Source organism: Lontra canadensis, unplaced genomic scaffold (assembly GCF_010015895.1).
Source record: "Lontra canadensis isolate GAN:19392208 unplaced genomic scaffold, GSC_riverotter_1.0 scaffold133, whole genome shotgun sequence".
Classification (NCBI taxonomy): Eukaryota; Metazoa; Chordata; class Mammalia; order Carnivora; family Mustelidae; genus Lontra; species Lontra canadensis.
This window is the reverse complement of record NW_022631127.1, coordinates 3,189,662-3,212,861: the sequence shown is the minus strand read 5'-3', so window position 1 is coordinate 3,212,861 and position 23,200 is coordinate 3,189,662. Positions and strand designations below refer to the sequence as shown.

The following is a 23,200-nucleotide window of genomic DNA, read 5'->3' as shown; positions in this document are numbered from 1 at the left end:
GAGTTCTCACCAGAAGGATTTTTCTTTTCCTTTTTTTGCTTTTCCTTTTTATTATATCTATATGAGATGATGGCTACTAAGTAAACTTACTGTGGTAATTATTTCACACTATATGTGAATCAAACCATTATGTTGTGCATGCTAAACTCATACATTGCTGCATGTCAGTTGTGTCTCAACAAAACAGGGGGAAAAAACCTGAAGGAAAGCCAAGATGCTCCTGTTACAACCTGAGTAAGATCATGTCTCTCCTTGACTCAGAACATTCCAGTGGAGCCCAGCTATCACAGCCTGCAAAGCCCTACAGGATCTGTACCCCAGCCCCCATTATATCCCTGATCATACTTTCTACTCCTTTCCCCTTGCTTATATCACTCCAGCCACACTGGCCTCCTTGCAGTTTCTCAAACATACCAGGCACAGTCCTACCTCAGGGCCCTTGAATGTGTTATTCCCACTGCCTATACAAATTCTTTCCCCACAAATTGCATTGTTCCCTCACCTCCTTTGGGGTTTTATTCAGATGTTATCTTCTCAGGGAACGGTGCCTTAACCATTCAATCTAACACACTCCTTAATATTTCCTATTCCCATATCTTGTTTAACTTTTTTATTGGCATCTATTCCCTGCTAATGTATTATACATTTTACATTTTATTTTGTTTGTTTTTGTTCTCCTCCAATAGAATGCAAGTCCCACCAAAGCAGTGATTTCTGTCCATTTGTTCCCTTCATAGCTCTAGCACCAAGCACACAGTTAAGTGCTCAACCGCTGAATTAATGGTTGTCTGAAAGACTTAAAGCAAACAGGGTCAGCCCGAGGAGACTTACACAGGGCTGAGGAACCTACCCCGAATGAGTTAAGAAGTTGGTTCCTGGAGAAATTAGGAGACCAGTTTTCTCCCCAAAGAGACCCAGGACAGCCCCAAGCTAGTTTCCAAGGACTGCCTTTGCACAGAGTCCCTCCCCTCTGATTCATTCTCTGCCTCCCTCCAGCACCTGGTTAACTCCATTCATCCTGGGGATATCAGCTCAGACTTAACTTTGTAGGGCACAAAAACCCTATTTCCCATAAAACCATAAAAGCCTTATTTCCCACCTCCAGGCTACACCAGGTTTCACACATTTTCATGGCACAGTGTTCAGAATGTAGCAGGGGCTCAGTAAATTTGTGTTGGGTAAATAAATAAATAAACAAATGAATGAGTGGATGGGGACACTGGCAACCTACGTAACTGAATGTCCACCTGAGTGGCTAGCTATAGCATCTACCCCAGTCCATACTGAGGGAGAGAAACTCTTCCAATGCAGCAGGGGGAATCTGTCACCAGAATTCCCTTCCAGGAAGAAAAGGAAGCCAGGTAGTGCCCTTCCAAACAGAGATGACAAAGAAAAAGAAACATTTCTATTCACCAATGAAAACCCCTAATATACTTGCCCTATGAATTAATTCCTACCCTATTTCTACATCATCTCGTACCGAAAAGGACGTGAGTCCCCAGCGCCTGTCCAGCTCTGACTAGTCACAAAGACCCCAGCAACAGAAGTGGGGCTTACCTCTAGGGCAAACTTTGGGCAAGTTAGTTTGCCTGTCCGAACCTCAGTTTGCTCATCTACAAAATGGGTGGCAAGACCCCTGTCCTAATTGCCTCACAGGGCTGTTGGAGGAGCAAATACAGTACTAGATGGGAAAAGGTGTTAAGAGAAATTTGAGAGACTGGGAAGAGGCAGTTCTCAGCACTGGGCAATGCTGGGAAATGGGAAGCCTGGCACACAGTCCCCCAGGCAGCAGGAAGACAGCAGTGCAGAAGGTCAGTAAGCTCAGGCACATGGGTGGTTCTGTTGGTTAAGCCTTTGGCTCTGGTCATGATCCCGGAGTCCTGGAATTGAGTCCCGCATCAGGCTTCTGCTCTGCAGGGAGCCTGCTTCTCCCTCTTCTTCCTGCTACTTCCCCTGCTTGTGCTCACTTTGTGTGCGTGCCTTCTCTCACTCTCTTTCTCTGTGTCAAATAAATAAATAAAATCTTAAAAAAAAGAAGAAGAAGAAGAAGAAGAAGGTCAATAAGCTCTACCAGGGCAGCAAGGAGCTCCACCTGGGGAAGAGGGAGCGGCGTTGCTGAGAAGCATGTGTCCAGGACCCCTTGGAGAGGAGGATTCCAGGGCCTGCTCAGCCAGAAAATGCAAGAAAGCAAGTGGCCACATTGTTGATGGGAACAAGGATATGGATTCTCGGTCATCTTAGAGATTTAAGCCCAAGCCTCTTGGACTGACATCCAGGCCATTCATTTGAGTAATTCTTTAAAAAAATAATACCTGCTAACAAGACAGTAAACAATGTGTGTTGGAGAGGATGTGGAGAAATGGGAGCCCTCTTACACTGTTGGTGGAAAAGCAAATTGGTGCAGCCACTTTGGAAAACAGTGTGGAGATTCCTTAAGAAATTAAAAATAGAGCTTCCCTATGACCCTGCAATTGCACCACTGGGTATTTACCCCAAAGATAGAGATGTTGTGAAAAGAAGGGCCATCTCTACCCCAATGTTCATAGCGGCAATGGCCATGGTTGCCAAACTGTGGAAAGAACCAAGATGCCCTTCAACAGACGAATGGATAAGGAAGATGTGGTCCATATACACTATGGAGTATTATGCCTCCATCAGAAAGGATGCAACTTTTGTAGCAACGTGGACGGGACTGGAAGAGATTATGCTGAGTGAAACAAGTCAGGCAGAGAGAGTCAATTATATGGTTTCGCTTATTTGTGGACCAGAAGAAATAACAGGGAGGACATGGGGAGATGGAGAGGAGAAGGGAGTTGGGGGAAATTGGAAGGGGAGGTGAACCATGAGAGACTATGGACTCTGAAAAACAATCTGGGGGCTTTAAAGGGGTGGGGGTGGGAGGTTGGATGAGCCCAGTGGTGGGTATTATGGAGGACGTGGATTGCATGGAGCACTGGGTGTGGTGCATAAACAATGAATTCTGGTACACTGAAAAGAAATTTAAAAAATAAAAAATTAAATAATAATAATAATAATAATAATAATACCTGCGAGGGGCACCTGAGTGACTCAGTGGGTTAAGCGTCTGCCTTCGGCTTAGGTCATGATCTCAGGGTCCTGGGATTGAGCCCTGCATCGCATCGGGCTCTCTGCTCGGCGGGGAACCTGCTTCCTCCTCTCTGTCTCTCTGCCTGCCTCTCTGCCTACTTGTGATCTTTCTCTCTCTGTCAAATAAATAAATAAATAATCTTAAAAAAAAAAAAAATACCTGCACGCTGTGTCAGTGTTCCAGCACCGCAGAAAGGCATGAAATAAAAAGTACAATTCCACCTGGCCTCAGTCTCACTCAGCATTTCTGTTTTGGTTTTCATATGATGTAACTGTAAATAACATGCTTGTCTCTTTTGTGTTCATAATGGAAGCAATGGATGCCCCCTCCCTGTGTGCTAGACATTCTGTGTCTGCCCCTCCAGGTCTGTCTCTGACCTTCTGCCCCTGCTCCAAGCCCCCAGAGGCTCATCTGCACAGGCCATGAACAAGGGCCCTGTAGTTTCCAAGAGGGTTTAGCAGGTGACAGGCACTGGTAACAGATGAGGATGTGGGGGGCATGCAGTTGGATTTGTCCCCTATGGGTCACTGGCAGGTGGCTTTGTCCTTCCAATGGGTGCAGCTCCTCCTGGGCAGCCCGGCAGAGCTTCCCAAAGCCCCTCCTCTCCTAACCTTGCCCAGGACACCTCTGCCTCCTGCTGCCCCCATCCTCACCCAAAATCACTCCTCCTCAGCTTGTTTGGGGGCAACCCTCCTTGCTGGTGAGCTCCAGCTTTTAGGTCAACAATACAGCAGCACTCACAGTGCACCTCACAGGTGTTCAATTTCTTTAGTCTTCACAACACCCCAGAGGCCAGCATTACGGATGAGGAAAGGCTGCTCAGAGGGGAGCGTGTCACCAAGGAAGACTATGCAATGTCCAGTGACACAGTTACAGTGGGGCCCGCACACACTCACCCCCACCCACGGTCTGTCTGGCCCCTTATGGGCTCCAGAGGCCCAGCTGAGGGAGCTTGGGCACACAGCTGAGCCCACAGTAGGGCCCCAGACACCCACAGCCAGATGGCAGGGCCTGTCCTGAGCGTGCTTGTGGGCCTCACCAATTCTGTCATTCTACCACACGGGCAGGGCACTGTGTGTTGTCACGGAAGCCACATCCCTGAACCACAGAGCATCTGCAGGTCTGGCCTCCCACACCTACCCCAACTCCAAATCTTCCCCAGATATCTCCCCCTGAGCCCCTCACAGACATCACAAAGCAAATGCATCCTAAGGAAAACCTGCCAAGCCTGCCCCTCAGCCCCAGTATACTAAGAAGCCCAGCACAGACCAGGCTTAAATAACAGACGTGATTTCCTCACAGCTCTGGAGCCCGGAAGTCAGAGATCAAGGTGTTGGCAGGGTTTCCTTCTAAGAATGGTGGTCTTCTCCCTGAGCCCTCACATGTTTGTCCCCCTTTGCGTGTCTGGGGTCTAATGTCTTCTTCTTATTAAGAACACCTGTCAGATTGGGCTCGCATGCACCCCAATGACCTCATTTTACCCTAATTATTTCTTAAAGACCCTATCTCCAAATATAGTACATATGCTGAGGTACTGGGGGGTTAGGATTTCAATGTATGAATTTGGGGAGCATAATAACATCCTAACCCCTTGGTGTGCCCCCATCTCACTCTTGCCTCACCCAGGGCCATGTCCAGAACCTCCCACCTAGTCATCTCTGCAACTGTCCCCACTCCACCTCCTTTGCTCTCCTGTGGTGGGATACAAGCGGCCAGCCAGGGCGGTCTCCTGTCTGAGAGCCCACGTTAGCTCCCCATGACCACAGCAAAAGGCCCATGCCCTAACTTACCCTGTCATTCAATGCTCTGAGTGACAGAACTCTAGCCAAGTGTCTGCTTGCTCCCACTTGTCCCACCCGAAGGCAACACTTTCTCTTGGACAGCCCTACCTTGGTCAGAGCAAGGACTCTGGACAGACCTGTCTGGGATCAAATCCTGCTTGTGTCACCCCTGAGCTGTGTAACTTTATGAAAGTGGTTTCTCCTTTGCCAGCATACCTATAATATGGGGACCACAGCAGCAGTGCCTCAGCCATGAAGGTGTCCTACTCGATCCCCTTCTTAAAGGGCTGCCGTGGGGAGCTTTGCTGACTCACAGCCTCAGCAGCACCCTCCGGATCTGGTGCAGCTTAGTGCAAGAGTAAGGATGTTAAGGGCTGGAGCCAGGTGCTCCTACCTGACCCCCTGACGCCCAGCATCCCCAAAGGCAGTTTGAGCTCTGGGGCCCTCTACCGAATGTGGCCAAGTTGTCTCCAACCTGCCCTGCAGTCTGAGGCTCTCTCTCCCCTGTCCTCCCTCCTTATCCTTCTCCTTTCCTGGATGCCAGCCCCGTACCTAGATCTAAGGCTCTCCTCACTGGATCCCACTTCTCCCTCCTTCCCCTCATCCTCTACAGGCACCCCCACAAGCCTCTTGCACATCTAACCCCTTCTTGGCATCTGCTCTCTAAAGATAAGAACTGGCACAGGTAGCTATCTCATAGGTTGTTTGAGGGTTAAGAGATATGCACAGAGACCTTAGAAAAGTGCCTGGAACAGAGTAGATAAACCTGACTCCCAGCCTCCATGTAGCTCCCTTATGAAGGCCATTCCCAGGGACTTGATTCACCCTATCCATAGAAGATTTCTGTGTATTCTTTTATAGATCAGGCCTTCTTAAGTTTCTGGAGTGTGCTATACTTCCTCTGACCACAGGGCCTTTGCACGCACTGCTCCCTTTGTTGTGAACACTCTTACCCCTCTTTCCTGTTAGCTCAGATATAACTTCCCCAGGAAAACATTCCTGACCTCCTTTATATGTTTTCCCTACACCAGGTACCTCTCCTTCAAAGCATTTTCAAGGGTTATTCTCTTATGGGTGTGTTCATTTATTTCATGCTTATCTCCCTGGGGCAAAGATTGCCAGTCCTCAGATATTCAACCATCCCTTCCCAGAACTCCCAGTTTTCAGCAGAGCACAGAATTGCCCCTAAAGAAAGCTTGTATTCTGCAGCTTCCCTTGCAGCTGGTCAATGGGATGTGTGCAGAAGTGATGGTTGTCCATTCTGAGTTCCCCTGTGAAGGGAAGGAGCGTGCCTTCTTCCTTGTTCCCTTCCCTCCTCCCTGATAGCTGGAAGGCTGGTAGGCAGACAAGGGCAACGAGCAAGGACAAGGTGGAGGAATACAGACCCCAACAGCCTCACTCTGCCTTGCCAGCCTGGGCGTTGAAGGACAGAAAACTAAAGTTAGTCTAGCTTGTTTAAGCCAATATTACTTTGGGTCTCTGTTACAGCAGACATTTCTCTACCTGCAGAACAAGAAGCTCTGTGAAGGCAGGGAACAGGTCTGTCTTGGCTATCACAACGTCCTCCTGCCACCTAGAAGGTCCTTGATTAATGGATGCTGAGCAAGTGAGTGAATTCTTTGGGGGCTGGACCCTTTCTTCATCTCCTCAGTGACCCTTTGCAGCACCCAGCTCATGGAGTGAAGTTGGAAAGAAATCTAGAGCAGCACTATCCACTAGAAGTTTCTGTGATGGAGGAAATGTTCCCCATATCCCTGATGTCCCATAAGGTACCACATGTGGCTGGCAGCCACCGCCCTGGGCAGCACACCAGAGCTGGAAGGGAGTATAGAGAGGATGTCGTGCAATGTCCCCTCCTCCAGTGGAGTAGCTGGCAGTCTGCTGAAATCAGGTAGACATTTGTCACAGCCCTGACACACGAGCCAGGACAGCAGGTGGAAGAGGCCTTCAAATCCCTGCTCCTGGCCCCCTTAGTGGGAGTCGCATGTCACGTGACTCATGTCACGGTGGTAGCAGGGCCGATAACAGCGGATGACTCTCTTGTCATCCAATTCCTGCTGGCCCCCACCACTGTACCCGAGGGGAGAAAGTCCCGTATCTGCCTCATAGCAAGGGTTCCCAGTCAGCCTGGCCAGACCCAGGCTGCTAACAAGGTCGGCAGAGAAAGAGCTTGGACTGACTGTGTACCAGGCCCTTGCTGGACACTTCACGGCTATGCACTCAGAGACAGATGGTCTGCTGTGTGCCTCTCACAGTGCTGTGACAGACGACAGCTGGCATATCTTGACTCTACCCATTTTACAGAAAAGAAAGTCGAGGCCAGGAAGATGGAACAATTCACTCGAGGTCACACAGCAAATGCAGTGGCAAAGACAAAACTAGAACTGGGACCAATCTCAACGTTTTTCTCTCTCCCAGGTGGCTAAGCCTGGCTCCAAGACACCATATGCATTTCTGCTTCATCCCGTGGCTCCTAGCGGCCAGCCTTTCCTCTCTGTGATGATCTCCCCATAAGGAATCGGAATGGAACCAGAACAGCTGGATGCCCAGCGGTGGAACCCCATCTCACACCTCCTACCAGCCTGCAGCCCCTGCGATCAGCAATACTAAACAGACCGCCGAAGCTCTTGGTGCTGCCTGTACACCAGAAAAGGGAAGTAGCTGGCTGCTGGCCCAGCAAGTCAGTAGAAAAGGAAGGCTTCCTCTTGGGGACACCCTGCAACTCTGCCCAGGATACAACTTAGCAGGCCCATCAGCTGGAAAGAACAGGAGCCCCCTGGGCCAAAGACAACTGGGCAAGGGGAGGGCAGGGAATTGTGTCTGGCACTGTGCTAATCTCTTTAAGCAGTGACTTTATTGAGTCCCCATCACTCCCCTCCTACCAGGTCCATTTTACAGGTGGAGAGATAAAGGCATGGAGATGTTGCTTCCTAGAGATCACACAGCCAGCAGGAGATGGTGCGCAGGTTCCAACCTGAAAGAGAAAAAGGTAGTGGGAATTGGGGAGGTATCCTCTGATTCCTGGAGAAGGCTTTGAGACCTTGGGAAAGGGAGGTAGGAGAAGGGTCTGGAGAGAGGACCCCCTAACAAGGTGTGAGGTGGGAGGACCCCCTAACAAGGTGTCATGGATAAGTTGAGGCACAGAAGCGCCCAGGAATTCCTGGGGCAAGGAACAAAGATCATGGTAAGCTCATTATTCCCACGGTGATAACAGCAGGGCTTACCTCACAGAGAAGTTAAAAGGCGCTTAAAGTAGTGCCTGGCATATAGAAAACACTCATAAACACTAGGCCTTAGCTCCAGGCCTGGTACACAACAGGCATTTAATTAGAGTTACCTAATGTACTAGCACCAGTCCAGAGAAGCTTTTCCAAGAAAGCTTGGGAAGTTTGGGGACTGCGTGAATGGCCTGGGGTGCATTGCTTGCCCCTTGTCCCACAGCACAGTTGAGAGAACTACCCACCGCCTGATTTCACCTTTCCTTCCCCAAGGCTGAGGCTTCCTCAACTGCCTCAGAAGACTATGGGTTCAGAGGCCTCCTCTCAGGACCCCTCCAAGTTTATGTTGGCCAAACTTTTGGTGCAGAGGAGAAAACGGACCCACAGAGCATAGTAACTTGCTCTGATCTCTGCAGCTGGTTAGAGACAGGCTGGGACTCCAGGTGCCTGGGTTCCCAGCCCCATTCTCAGAACTACCCAGACCTGACTGCATAGCTGACACCCCAGCCTTGGTTTCTCCAGTGGACAGTGGTCCCCTCTGTATGGAGGCCTTAAAGGGCAGGGGCATGCCCCCCGCTTCTTCTTTCCCCTTCTCAATATCTAAAGCTTATATGTGGCTGTGAGTGGTCATGTGAGAGAAGGCAGTGACCGGCAGTAGAGGAGTCTGGGGCCCTGGTGCCAAGATGCCTGCTGTCCCAGCCCTGACAGTCAGCAGCTCAGATGGTGGGTCGACACAAGACGGATTCCTCTCTTACTTACAACACTGCCACTTTGAGTCTCTGAGCCAGTGTCACCTCTTTGTCCTGACCAACCCCCCCACCACAGTGGGCTGGCATGCTTGGCTCCACCCCAGGCCTGTGCCCACTTGGCTGCTGGTCACAACTTGGACCTCCAGGGCCATGACCTTTGTTCCTTGGTCCCCTAGGCCTACGTGCAGCGGGATCTTCCAGAGTTGTAGGTGTAAGGACAGAAGGGCTGAGTGGACAGAAGACACTGAAACCAAGAACCAGCCATCGGGAAAAAGGAACACTCAGAGGACAAGAAGGAATGTTTGAAAATGGGGCTCCTAGGTGGCTTAGACGGTTAAACATCTGCCTCTGGCTCAGGTCATCATCCCAGGGTCCTGATATTGAACACCACACTGGGGCTCCCTGCTCCCTGCCTCTCCCTCTCCTTCTATTGCTCTGCCTGCTTGTGCTCTCTCGCTCTGTCAAATAAATAAATAAATTCTTTGAAAAAAATAAAAAAGAACATTTGAAAATGTAATACTTAATAGTATTCATGAAAACCCAATCAAGACAGGATAGCAGAACATCCTGAGAACCAAACCAACGGGACAGACAGAAATTCTAAGAGAAAAATTCCATAGCCAAGGTTTCAAGGAAGGAATTGAATTCACATTTGGAAGTGAAGACCAATCAAGATCACCTTCCCAGTGAAATCGGGCCCGTCCTCGCTCTGCTGGCTGATGTTGATGTTGATGGCTAACAGGGAGTTACTGAGTCATTCCTGCCTGGTTAAAGTCCTCAAGGTTTAACATGTTTTTCAGGCCAACATCCAGCCTGAGTTTCCCATCCTCTTTCTCCAGGGTGCCTGTCCTATTAGTCCAGGGAGTCACTAGTTATCACTGGCTCTGAGCAACCATAAGGAGCCAGCAGTGGGGCTGGGAAGTGATCACTAATCAGCAGCCACAGGGCCGGCTTCACAGGTGCACGGGGTGGCGGGGGTGTGCGGGACGGGGCGGGGGGAGGGTCTGTGCAAGGGCCCTGGACTTAACATGAAGACACCGAGTGCAGTGGAAGGTACCACACCAGCCTGACACTAGCTACTTGTCAGATTCTAGGGGAAATTCGTCATTTCAAAATACAATAAGGAAAGCGGTGACCCAAGTGGGAAAAAGACATAAACAAAACATAAAAATAGCCAGTGCACGCACAGGGAAATTTCTAACCACTGATTTCATGACTGATCAAAGAAACACAAATTAAAACAAGATACCCTTTTCATCCAACTTACAAGGACATTTGAAGTTATAACCCTGGTGTAAAGAGGTACATTTGCAGAAAGCAACGGTGCAATATACATATCACTTTTCAGTCTGTAAGTCTACTTGTAGAAACTGATCACAAAGAATGATCAGATCTGTAGGCCGATTTGTAGACAGGCTTGTTCTTCCCGGCATTGCTTACAACTAAGAAAACTTAGAAACCACTGAATATGCAACCATAGGAACGTGATAATGAACGATAACCCATCTGTGCGGTGGAATATCATTTATCAATTTAAACTGGGTTTTCAGAAGACTATTAATAAAAGTTAAAGTGAAGAAAAGCAGGATACAAAATTTATATGGATACAAAATCGTGTATTCTATATACGATTATAAAAAGAAAAACAGGCTTATAGAAAACGTTAAAAATACATAGAGAAGTATTTACGTCCATGATTTTTAAAAGCATTTACATTGAGTAATGGGATTATAATGGACCTCTTTTTAGGGGCGCATGGGTGGCTCCAACCATTAAGCTTCTGGCTCAGGTCATGACCTCAGCATCATGATCTCCATCGTGAGATCGAGACCACATCAGGCTCTAAGTTCAGTGATCTTTTATGAGCATTCTATTTTTTACTTTTCCAGATTTTCTAAAATAAGCATATAATACTTCTATAACCAGAAAAAATATGATCTGATTGTGCATCTTCAAGTGTTATTTTTTCATAATTTTTTTGGTATTTGTATAGTAGTAAATGTTCTTACTGCCCCCAAATCCAAAAATACAGACAGATATAAAAAAGAAGAAAAGAAGTCATTCATAATCCCATCATTATTAACATTTTCTTGCTTATTACAAAAATGGAAACACATCATACATACTATTTTACAGACTTTTTTAAAAATTGTGGCCACGAACATATAACATAAAATCGTTCCTCCTAACCCTATAAGTATTTAGTTCAGTGGCATTAAATACAGTCACACTGCTGTTCAGCCATCTCCACTGTCTCTTTCCAGAATTTTTCATCTCCCCAAACTGAAACCCCATCCCCACTAAATGTGAACTCCCCAGTCTCCTCCCCCAGACAGCCACCACCCTGCTTTCTGTCCCTGGGAGTCTGGCAACTCTAGGGACCTCATGTGAGTGGAATCATGCAGGATTTGTTCTCTTGTGACTGGCTTCTTTCAGGAACTGTAATGTCCTTAAAGTTGATCCGTACGGTAGCTTGTGACAGATTTTCCTTCCTTTTAAGGGTTGAACCATATTCCATCAATTTTGCTTATCCATTCATCCATCCATGGGCATTGGGTTGCTGCTGGAGCCTTTTCAAACAGAACCATGGATTGTATACATCTTTCCGTGCCAATAAGGATAGATTAATAGCAATTACCTTTACAAGTTACCTAGTATTCTATACTTATTTAGCAAAACAAATTTTTTTTACTAATAATGCGTCTTTATTTTTTTTTTATCGAAGTGTAACTGACATATGTTATATTAGTTTCAGGTGTGCAACATAGCAACCCTCCAATTGTTCCTTATCATATACAAAACTGCAGTACATCTTTGTGTACTTATGCTACTATTTTTTTTTTTATTTACTTATTTGAGAAAGAGAGAGAGAGATAGAAGAGAGAGCACAAGCAGCAGGGAGAGAGAGAAGGATATGCGGCTCGAGCCCAGGGTCCTGAGCTAAAGGCAAATGCTAGCGCCTGCTCCCATCCTACTATTTCTTTTTTTTTTTTTTTTAAGCTTTGTTTATTTAAAAGAGAGATAGTGAGAGAGCGTGAGAGCTGAGAAGGTCAGAGGGAGAAGCAGACTCCCCATGGAGCTGGGAGCCCGATGCGGGACTCAATTCGGGGACTCCAAGATCCTGACCTGAGCCGAAGGCAGTCGCCTAATCAACTGAGCCACGAAGGTGCCCCCTATCCTACTATTTCTTAAAGATAAATTTGAAAAGTGAGATTTCTAAATGAAAGGGTATTTTTAGATTTGGTATATTTTGACCGACTTGTCTCCCAAAAATGACATGAATCTAGATCCCCGCAATCAATGAATCCCAATCCCCATTTTCCATATCTTCTTTAGTACTGAGTATTAGCACTTTATCAAAAGTGACAAAATTTGGGGCAGTTTTTGCCGGCATGGCGGGTTTAAAAAAAGCACCACTGTTTGAATCTATATCTCTTGGATTATTGGTGAAGTTAATTTTTTCCTATGTATATATCTTCCTGGTTGCTTCGGTGTCTTTGTAGAGTGCCTGTGTCTATCCTGTACTTCGTAGAGTGTCAGGCGAATGTGATAACCACTGCACTACGGAAACTATCCTCTACTTCGCAGAGTGATACTGAGCTTTCTCTTCCTTGAATTCTGTGCAGGGTAGATGTGGCCAACCACGTTCTTGGAGTTGCAGGATTTGTTTAGATTTCTGTAACCACAGGCAGTCAGGGATTCTAGAAGCCTCTGGTATCATATTTAGCAAATTCCTCTCTTTCAGGGTTCCCTATGGCTTAGGTACATTTTCCTCCTGCTGCATAGTGACCCGTCACCTTCCAGCCCTGCCACGGTTCCGAGCCCTCATGAGCTTCGTCAGGCCAGGTGGAACTTATTAGGATGGGCGTGTGCTGAGATTAGACCGGTCTAAAAGTCGAGGCCAGCCATCCCGGAGGCCTGTCCTTCCCCGCACGCTCTCCCTGGTTCAGCACTTTCTCCCGTCCTGTGCTGGCTTTTCACACAACCCCCACCCTCAAGAAGAGAAAAACGCTCTCCTGTGAGGCCACACCCCTTTGCTCAGCTTATTCAGAAGAGGACCTGATCAGGGAGAAGATCCCAGGCCAGGGGGCCCAGACCACGGCCTTTCAGGAACCACCGGGGACATGTAATGGGTAGCCATCGTGGGACAAGGAGCTCCTTCTCCAACTGGCCAGACTGGCAGGCACCCGCTCTGCCCACAATTTGGAGTGATTTATTATCAGGGTCAAACCACACACCAGCCTTTCAGCGGGCTGGCTGCAGTGTACATGGCCTCCCCCAGGCCTCACAATAAGTGTTGCTTCCCATCTTGATTTCCCAGCTGAGGGGCTGGGCCACAAAGAGGAACCTGTCTCGGGACCCCGGCTGCCAGTGGCAGAGGCAGGACGGAGGCTCTCCTGGTGCACGTCCACAAGCTTTCTGCCACGTGAAGGGACCTGTCCCCTGGAGCAGGAACCTCAAGGGTGTTCCAGCTGTCAGGTCAGGCGGTGTTAGACTCTCCAAGCTGTCAGCGCTGACAGGAGCATGGCCCAGGGCAGGCAAGGGGTCAGAGGTTCCAGGCTTGAGGGCCACTAGCCATTCTCACCTGCACCCGCTCCCCTGAGCCAGAGTCAACCCAGTGTCGTCAAACATGCGAGGCATCCTGGGATGCGCTTCCCTGAAACCTCCCTGTTCTCAGAAACAGTTCATCCACTCATTCTCTTGCCAGGCGTGTATTGAGCACTTACTGAATGCCACGCACTGGTCTGGGGATACAGCAGTTAGCAAGAGGAAAGGGCCTATCTTCTGGGAGCTTCTATTCTAGTGGGGATAAGCAAGGAGGCAAGGGAAAACCTTATAACTACATGAGAATAAGTGCTGCAAACAGTTAAGAGTACTCACCCAACAGCTGTTTATGTCCTCATGGAGGTTCTAATGCACCAATGTCCTGTGAGGGTGATGGACAGAGGGAAGCTGCTTCAGGTGGGCCAACCCAAGAGGGCCTCTCTGAAGAGGTGATATGGCACGAGAGGAAATTCTTGGGAAGAACGAAGGGAAGGGCAATCCAGGCCAAAGGAACAACAAATCCCAAGGCCTATTGGTGGGAAAGAGCCTGTGGGTTTGAGGCACTGAAAAGAAGCTGAGGCTAGGAACCGGGAGTTGTGGGCATGCGGCAGAAGCATGGAGAGGAGGTGCGGGAAGGCAGCCCACAGGGAGACATCACCTTCTGGCCCACCCAGCTTGCATGTTACCAAAGCAGATTCTCACACTATCCCCTAACCCAGGCTCCCTGTGGTGAGTGCTGGTGCCTTGTACTCGGTCTGCTTGCGGTCCTGTCATTCATTACACAAAGGGAGAGAAAAGAAAGAAATGCAACCCATGCAATTAACCTCCTGACCTGCAAAGGGACCACAACTGGCAATTAAATGAACACTATTGTCAATGGTCATAAAGATTTGTGTTTGTATTCTCAGAACAATGGGAGTCCACTGAAGTGTTCAGGAGTGGGAGAGACTGGACCAGATTTAGGTTTTAAAAAGATTGTTGTGCTGTTGTATGCAAAAGGGAGTGTCTGGGGCGTATCAGTCCACCAGTGTCCCTGAGGGACAAGACAATGCCCTCAAACGGGTGATACTGAATCAACGACAGGGCTCTCGACAGAGGTGGGGCAGGTGAGGGGCAGTGTGGCAACCCAGGACTCCCACTGAGGCCAGAAATATCTGGAGGACTGGAATGGGAAGGCAGGGGCGGCGGGGGGCGGGGGGCGGTCAGCAGCAGGCCAGAGCCCTGGCATGGGACGGTGCCTTACCCCTTTCTGCTCCCACCTCCCATTGCCTGCAGCGCCTCCTATTGGCCAAACCACACAGGCTTCAGTGAGGTTCAAGGTCAGCTTCCAGGAAAAGGCAGAGGGTAGAGAGAGGGGTGGCTAGCAGACACTGGACACCCAGGAGGAGACAGGAGGAGAAGACAGATGGGATTGGCAGAGCCAGGTGAGCGCCTGTGCTGGCTTGGACCAGGTAGTGGCAAAGGAAATGCAAATGGCTTTGGGAATAAGGGCAGGCGAACCTCAGGACTAGCCAAGGATTGGATTGGGCTCTGGTAGAGAAAAGATTTCCTCTTTGAAGCCTTGGAAAAACACAAGATGCAAAACTGGTGGAGGGAACAGGGCGGGGGTTGGAGTGGAAAGAGCAGACGTCAAGGCCCACAGGCTGGAGGCAAGCCCCGGATTCAGCGCAGGCATTGAGTGAGGGCAGGGAGGATACTCAGAGTACCTGCTGCAGGTTGCAGGCCTCCACTGGTCAGAATACCAGCAGAGCTGGCTGTGGGAGGCACCCCCCTCTGTTACTGGGCCACAGGCAGCCCAAGGCAGAGGTGTGGCTGGGAGCAGGGGACCCCTGGGGGTCGGGACAGGCCAGTTCACCCCTTGTTAAATATTTTCCTTGTTGGTCCTCCCATTGTGGGGCATCCTGGGTGCATCACCACCCAGGTGTGTCATTTCAGTTAAGGGGGATCATGCTGGAATATTCTGAAGGCAAAAGCAAACGAAAGAAGCAGAGCTCAACCTGAGATGGCATTTGGGGTGGGAGGCCCAGCCCAACTCAGCAGGATGAAGAAAGATATGTGACATTCCCTTATCTATGAGACCCCCGACATGCTCAGGGAAGGGGCATGAGCAAGGGCAGCCTTGGATGGCACTCCTTCCCTCCATGGTCATTTGCAGAAGTCTTTATCCCTCTGTCCAACTAAACAAGTTAGAACCCAGTCATGGGTTATGGGATCCCTTCACTAAAGTGTAATCAGCATTGTTAAGAACAAACAGCAAAGAAAAGGATACTATCAAAAGGGAAAAGAAAGAAAACGTGTGTGTGGTAGCTATCCAGCACAGAATATGTGCTGGGTCCTGAGGAGAAGGTAGCAGACAAGCTCCATGGAGCCCATGTTCCAGGCACTTACATAAATACCTCTCAGGGAGGGAGTTTCTCTGTAACATAGATGAAGAAAATCATCCCTAGAATGAGACCGGGGTGTGTGGGGGGGGAGGTAGCAGGAGGCATAGTTATATAGCAATGTCAAGACAAGGCTTCTATCAGGGTATTTACATGGAAGGGCCCAGCCAGACTCAGAGTCACAAAAAAGCATTCCTAGCCAAGAGCTCAGCACATGCTAAGGCACTGAGGTGAGAAAGACTGAGAGAAGACCAGTGTGTCTGTAGCATGGTGAGCACATGTAGTGAAGCAGAAGTCAGGCCAGATGGAAAGGCTTGTTTCCAGCTAAGAGCAGTGAAAAGTCGTGCGGGGCCCTTCACTATCCTGCTATCAGCCCTGGGTCCAAGGTCCCAGGCTCACCATGGCCCAGGACTGCCACATTCTCTCAGCCTGCTCCCCAGTGACTTAGGAGTGGACTCTCCCTGGTTCAAAACAGAACACACCACATGCCTGCCCAGAGCTGAGGCCCAAGTAGGGCACTAAAGGAATGGAAGTCTGATACTGCGTGCCCAGCGTGCCCACTGCTGGGACCTTAGCCACATATGTCTGTTTTCAGTGTAGCAGATTATTCTGTGTAACTCATGCACCCAGCAAATAAGCCAAGAGATAGACAAGGGTGTTCAGTGAAGAGTCTGGGTCCCTCCTATTGCCACCTGCTCCCACAGTGCCCCTTCCCAGAGGCCACCCTGTGGACATTTCCATGGATATGTTAAGCAGTAAAGGGTCTCCAGCTAGGGTTGCAGAAGTCTGATTTGGATTGTGGTCTGGGCACCAGGAGCACAGGGCCCTCAGGCAACATGGGCGTCTGGAGTACAGGCCTCCCCCTTCCGTGCAAGGACACTTGAGAACATCACTGCTAGGTGTCAGCTACTCTCTGAGCATTCAAGCCACATCAGTGAACACACAGGCAAAGACTTCTGCCCTCAAGGAGTGTGTAGTCTATCGCAGGAAGATCAAAAACAGGCAGCAGGAAGACTCAGACAGAAAATGATAAGGAAGGTCAGAAGAGAGCTATACTATGGAGAAGTAAGAAGTGGAGCCAAGTGATGTGTTCAGGCCGGAGATGCAGGCTGTAATGTGGAACAGGCCAGGAGGACAGGGCTTATTGAGAAGGTGACAGCAGTCATGAAGGTAAAGGGAAGAGGAAACAGTGCAAATGTCCTGAGGCAGCTGGGCTGGTGTCATTGAGAAATCAAAGAAGCCAGTGTGGCCTCAGCAACATGGAAAGAGTCAAAGGAGAGGGGTGACGTTGGGTGAGACAGGCACCCACTTGGAGACTCTTTCTGTAAACTGGATGAGGATGTCTGAGGCTGAGCAGCAGCCACAGTGTGAAGCCAGCAGGACCCTAAGTGGGACCAAGAACTTAGCCCAGGCCAGGCTCTGCTCCAAGTGCTTTGCCAGTATTAATCCATTTAATGCTCACATAAACTTAAAGACCTGGTGTACTCATGGTCCTGTATAGATAAGGATACTGACGCACAGAGAAGTAAAGGAACTCACCCCAGGTCACACAGCTCAAAGATGGCTGAGGTCAGATTTGAACCCAAGTCATCTGAAGCCCAGGTTCTCGAAGAGCCACATGTTTTGGACAAAAAAGTCACAACCCTCACCCTGAGGAACGGTGTTTGTAAAGAAAATAGAACACAGAGTTCTTCTCAGAGAGGTGAGCCAGCAGACAGACAAGAGGTCCGGCTCAGGTCTAACACCAGGAAGTCCTACCTGCACACTCACCAGAGGTGGGAACTCAAGCATACCCCTCGACTTCCCCACATCTCCATCCCACACTGTGAGGAATGGGAGCCGTGACGATAGCTGCCTGGCACAGGGCATGGCTCGGTGAGGGGGTCGAAGTGTTGTCATCCACCTGGGGTGACACAGGCTGCCCACAAGAGTGGGCAGGCCGGGCTGGACAAGGGACCAGAGGTAAGGGGAGCCTGGGTCCCAGGACCTGGGAGGAGCCATTGACAGCCAGCAGCCAAGAGTAATGGTCACCAGAAGGAGGCTGAGTCACAGAGAAGGACCTGCATTAAGGGCTTCTAGGAAAAACTGACCACTGGAGAAGATAGAACGATGTAGGGAACGAGACCCCAGACACACAGACCTGCCAGCTGTGTGGCCTTCACATGTCTGGACCCATCTTGGCCTCAGTTTCCTCATCTGTGAAACAGAGAAGGAGAATGTCAAAGGCAGCTGGCTGAGACAGAGAGAGGGCTGCAGGTCGCAGAAGCTCCCTGTTGGGATGAGGAACTTGGCTCAAGGTGGTCATACGATCCTTTTGTCTTCTTCTTGCCCCTGGAGGGTTGGGGTCACTCGGGACTGTTTCTGAGGAGTACATTCAAAAGTAATTTCTATTTTCGGCTGGGAAGCTTTTGGGGGCTTGGCATGGTTATGCAAAATCCGTACCCATGTCCCAGCTGTATGTGGCCGCTGAGCTTTCAAGTGTGCCTTGTTTGGTTTGTTCGTGGGTAGACTCTAAACCACCTGGGGTTCCATTCTGCCTTGCTTCTTGCTCTGCTCCCCGCCCTTGGCTTGTGTGTCTTGCCCTGAAGAAGAGCTCTGCTGGTCGTCCACAGGCCACCAACCTTCTGACTCCTGGCTTCTGGAGGCTTGTCAAGTACATCTCCCTTGTTCACAGATCCCATCGCTGTTTAGGTATTACGGCTTGACTGTGTACATTTTTCTTTTCTTTTTATCTTCCTTGCCCACGTGCCATGGATCTGAGGCCTTCTTTATCTCATCAGCAATAAAATCAGCCATTTTCTGACACTTCTGTGTCAAGCACTCTATTTATTCTGAGAGGACAACCTTTTTTTCTGCCCTCATCAAAGTTCAACAAAGCTTCAGAGTGATACTATGCCCTGAGAGTGGCCTTTTCCCAGAGATTCCATTGGTCTGGGCAGCTTGTAGTCTATTTTTTGCCAGTAACTTTCAAATTTCTATCTCCTGCTAGGATCTCTCCCCTGAATTCCGTCCGGTCTTTTGAATCCAGTCACCTGTCTGCATCTCCACGTGAGGGTTTCTGAGACACCAGCAGCCTTTAGGCTGTTGCTCACCCCTAATATTTGTGGGACCCGGGGTGAGAGGGAAATGGAGGTCCCATCCCCCTGCTTCTCCTCCCTTCCCGGCTCCATCCAGAGTGTCAGGGTCTAGAGCCCTCATGCAGACAGAGCTTGTGCTCTGTCCACACCCATGCCTGCCTCCACAAAAAGCACTCTTCCCCTCCCAGGCCTAACAAGGCATATGCCTGTGCTGCAGCGTCCCTTTGGAAGGGTCAGGACTGGGAGCAGGCTCCGAGTCATCTGGGCAGGGAACTCTGGGGTCCAGTTCCTGAAAGGTCAAATGTCAGCCCTCTTCCTGGGCTCATGGCTGACCATCACTTAGTCCTGTAGATTTTGTTTCTGTCTCTCCCTCACCAGTCCCTGGGGCTTTGTCCACACCGCCTCCCTCTCATCCAGAAGGCAGAGCAACAGTTTTTCCCACGTCTCCACTTGTCGCTCCAATCCATTCCCAGCTATTCCTGAGACTAAGACCCTAGCTAAGCGGTTTCCACTTGCCCAACACAGACTCCGCCCCCTGCAGCCATACCACACCCCTCCTCACAGTGGTTTTAAGCACATTTTAGGGTGGTTTATTACAGAGCAAAAGCTGACTGACGCTTCAGGATAGTTCCTGGAGCTCCCCCGGGCCTTCCTGACCTCTGGTCTCTCAAAGGGGCCACTGCCCCTCCGGGTCCTGCTTCACCCTGACCTGCCGGCTGAGCTCCGTCTCAGCCTTTCAACTTGGTCTTAAACAATTGCTCTGTAAGAAGGCTGCTCTCACCGTCCTGTCCTCTGTGTAACTCCTGGCTGTCCCTGTCCCCCTTCCTCTGATCCTCCTAGTCTGTCATCCCTGTCGAGTCTCTGCCCCTGCTCCTCCCTGCCTCGCTCTCTTCAGCTAGGACTGGCCTGCCTCACTGTGAACCAAGGGGTCTCCCTCTGGTGCTCCTCCTGTCCACAAAGCCCTTCTCCCTATGCCCGTTCACCTGATCCATGTCTCTCTACTCTGAGGGGCTGTGAGCTCCATGGGGACAGAGACCACCACAGATCTTCAGCTCCTACCACGTGTCCGGCACAGAGCAGGAGCTCAATAAATGTTTGCTAAGCGAATAAATGGCTGAACAAATGATTTCCATCTGAGTCAACTTTCACTCCAGCACTGCAAACGGCTGTAAATGCGAGCTCAGGGTGGGAATGCAGGGGCAAGCTGCATCCGGCTGAGTGCCCGGCAAGCCCAGGCGGAGAGCAAGAACTCCTCCATCGCCCACGGGTCACTCAGGCCAAAATCATCTCTGCAGTCCTCCCTGGCTCCTCTGTCTCATGACCAGCACCCAGCAACACGCTCACGATGTATCCAGGACTCTACCCCTCAGTCTTTTCCCAATGCAGCAGCGACAAGGACCCTCCAAAAACATGAGTCAGCCCACATCTTCCTCTGTTCGGAACCCACCAACAGCTTCCCACTTCACCCATGGAGGTGAAAGCCCAGGCAATGAGCTGGGAATCCCTGCCACCATCCTCGCCCTCGCTTGCTCTGCACCCTGAGAACTCCCCATCCTCCCTCCCCTCCTCCATCCCGCTCCCCCTCCAGTGGTTCACCCAGCTGGCCCTCTCCTGGATTCAGGTCTCCCAGGAAGAGGTTAACTCCTGCCATCACCATCTTCAGGTCATTGTGCCAAAGCTCCCTTTCCCGTAAGTCCCCCGCTGACCACACTGTACAAAGTAACAACTCTCCACCCCCACCAAATCCTCCCCAGTCCCCTCACCAGGCTTTTTTCCTTGCCATTGCATCTTCTGCATCAGGCCTGCTGCCTGTTGGGCCGTTTATGCATTGTCTCTCATGCTCCATGAGGAAGTTCGTTCTTTGACAGGAGGGATTTTTGCTTCTATTGTCCTTAGCTGCATTCCCATCATGCCTGGCTGGTGATGAATGCTCAATAAGTCTTTCTTGAATGATTGAAGGAATAATGTCACACTGCTCAGGCAGTCCCCTCCTCACCCAGGGGTCATTCCAAGGCCTCATCTCAAATCTCAGCCCAAGCACCAGCCCCTGCCTGGCTCCAACCCACCACCTACAACCAGGGCAGAAAATGACCCGGCTGTGAGCAGCTCATGCCTTGCGTGCTCCGGGACGGGTCTTTCCTGTGCCCCTCTGCCTCACCAGGGCTCCCTTCACAGCAGCCACACTCCTCCCTAAGGTGACCTCCTCCTTCTGCTTCATCTGGGTCAGGAGTGACTGCGGGGCAATGACTGCCTTTCTGGCTATCACTAAGCTGCACTGTGTTCCAGAGCCCAGCCACCTAGGTTGGAACCTAACCGGGTTCAATAGACCTTTCCTAAATTCCAGCTCCGGCCCACACTTAAGAGGGATTAGCTGTGCTTGCTCACGGTCCCCCATGGATGTCAAACTTGGAGTGGGCGGGGCTGAGGTGCCTACCAGGGACCACTGCACTGCAAAGGGGACCAGCACGGGCAAGATTGTTGCCACTCATCACTCTCCAACTTCTTGTCACCTATTTGTCACCAGCAAAATCTGGTCAAACTTTCTCAGAGAAGCAGACCTACAACTATTCCTTCCACTCTTCAGTAGGGCAATGGGCTGTTGAGTCTGGGTACATTGCTGTAAACAGGAACAAATGTCAAGGCACTGGGGGATATGTGGGTTACTCACATTTTTCAAATTGAATTGAATTGAATATATTATGATCTCCTTAGGTGCAAGGAATAGCCTACTCACCTCTCACATCCTCAAGGCCTACTTAGCTAGGAGCTGGCATACAGAAAGAAATTCTGTTGCACTGGCTATGTAACAAGTACCCCAAAACTTAGTGGCTTGAAACAATGACCACACTTATTTGCAAATCTTCAATTTGAATAGGCCTTGGTGGGGATGGTATATTTCTGCTCCACTTGGCCGCAGCTGGGGTGATTCAAAGCCTGAGAGCTGAAATGATCCAAAAGACTGCTCATCGTATTGCTGGGAGTGGAAGCAAATCCTTGGCTGAAGTCTTAGCTGGGGTTACCAGCCAGGACACACACACATGGCCTTTCCATGTGTCTGGGACTTCCTCAGCACACGGACACTGGTTTCCAGGGCTGAGTGTCCTGACAGACAGCCAAGAATAAACCCTATCACTTTGTATGATGGAACCTGGAAAACCATACAAGCTCACTCCTGCCACATTTGTCAAGGCAGCTGCACAGTCTCCCAGGCTCAGGGGGTAAGAAATGGTGTCTATATCCTGATAGACAGTGGTTCTAGAAATGCATGTGGGACTAGACATATTGCTCTGGCTCTTTTGGGGAAATACTATCTGTCGCAAAGGGCTACAAAATGCCTTCAGCATCCCAGCAGAAAAAAAAAAAAAATCATTCCCACCTAAACTTCTGTACCCAGCAAAACTATCAATCAGGTGAATGTCTGGAAATTCTCAAAAGTCTACATCCTGTGACTTTCTCTCAGAGAGTGTTTGGGCACTAGGAAGTGATATTTAATTTAGGGTGGTTGCAAGGGTTTGTGATCATGACATATAGACTGGAACAGATAACAGAAAGATCAGTTGAATAAAATAGAACCTGGACACAGGCCTATGTGTAAACAAGCAGATACTATCTGGCCATGGTAACAGTGCAGATTAGACTGGCAAAATTTAAAAGCCTGATAGTACAGAGTGTTGGCAAGGAAACAGATCAAAGGCAACTTAAATTCCCTGTTCACAGGGTGTAAATTGGTGCAACCACTTTGGAAAACAATTTGTTATTATCCAGGAAAACGGAACAAATGCACATCTTCTAACCCAGCAATTCCACTCCCCAGTGTCCACCCAAGAAAAACTCTCATACCTGTGCATCAGGAAACATAGAGAAAATTGGTTCTAGAACCATTGTTTGTAAAAGAAAAAAACTGGACACAGCACAATGTTCCACAACAGTAAAATAGATCAACTGCCTTATATTCTTACAATGAAAGTTTACCAGGTACCCATGAAAATGAATGGGCCACACACACGTGAGCCGAGGTGGATGGCTCTCCTGATGCTGAGCAAAAAAGCAAGTCCCCAAAGAAGAAGGGCAAATGCTCACCTTTCTGTGTTCACCACCAGGTGAGACTAAACAAGCTGCTAAGGACACACACGTGGGTGATAAAACTAAACGAACCAGGCAAAGCACATCACGGAAGTCAGGGTGAGGACCCCAGGGATTTCTAAGAGACTGGAAAAGTTTCAGTTCATAGTCTGCATATTTTTTCTTCTTCTTCTTCTTTTTTAAATAAAATTATTCTTGGGGTGCTAGGTGGCTCAGTCAGTTGGACATCAGATTCTCAGGTTCGGCTCAGATCAAGA

At 49.5% G+C, this 23,200-nt stretch overlaps 1 long non-coding RNA gene across 1 annotated transcript; it reads right to left on the bottom strand.

Annotated features, from left to right (window-relative positions):
- Nucleotides 1–790: 790 nt before the first annotated feature.
- LOC116858158 lies at nucleotides 791–21,029 on the bottom strand. Its single transcript, XR_004380869.1, has 3 exons — nucleotides 21,019–21,029; nucleotides 17,699–17,701; nucleotides 791–875 (listed from the first exon to the last, which is right to left on the bottom strand). It is a non-coding gene; the product is annotated as an uncharacterized LOC116858158 (long non-coding RNA).
- Between the last annotated feature and the right edge of the window lie 2,171 nt (nucleotides 21,030–23,200).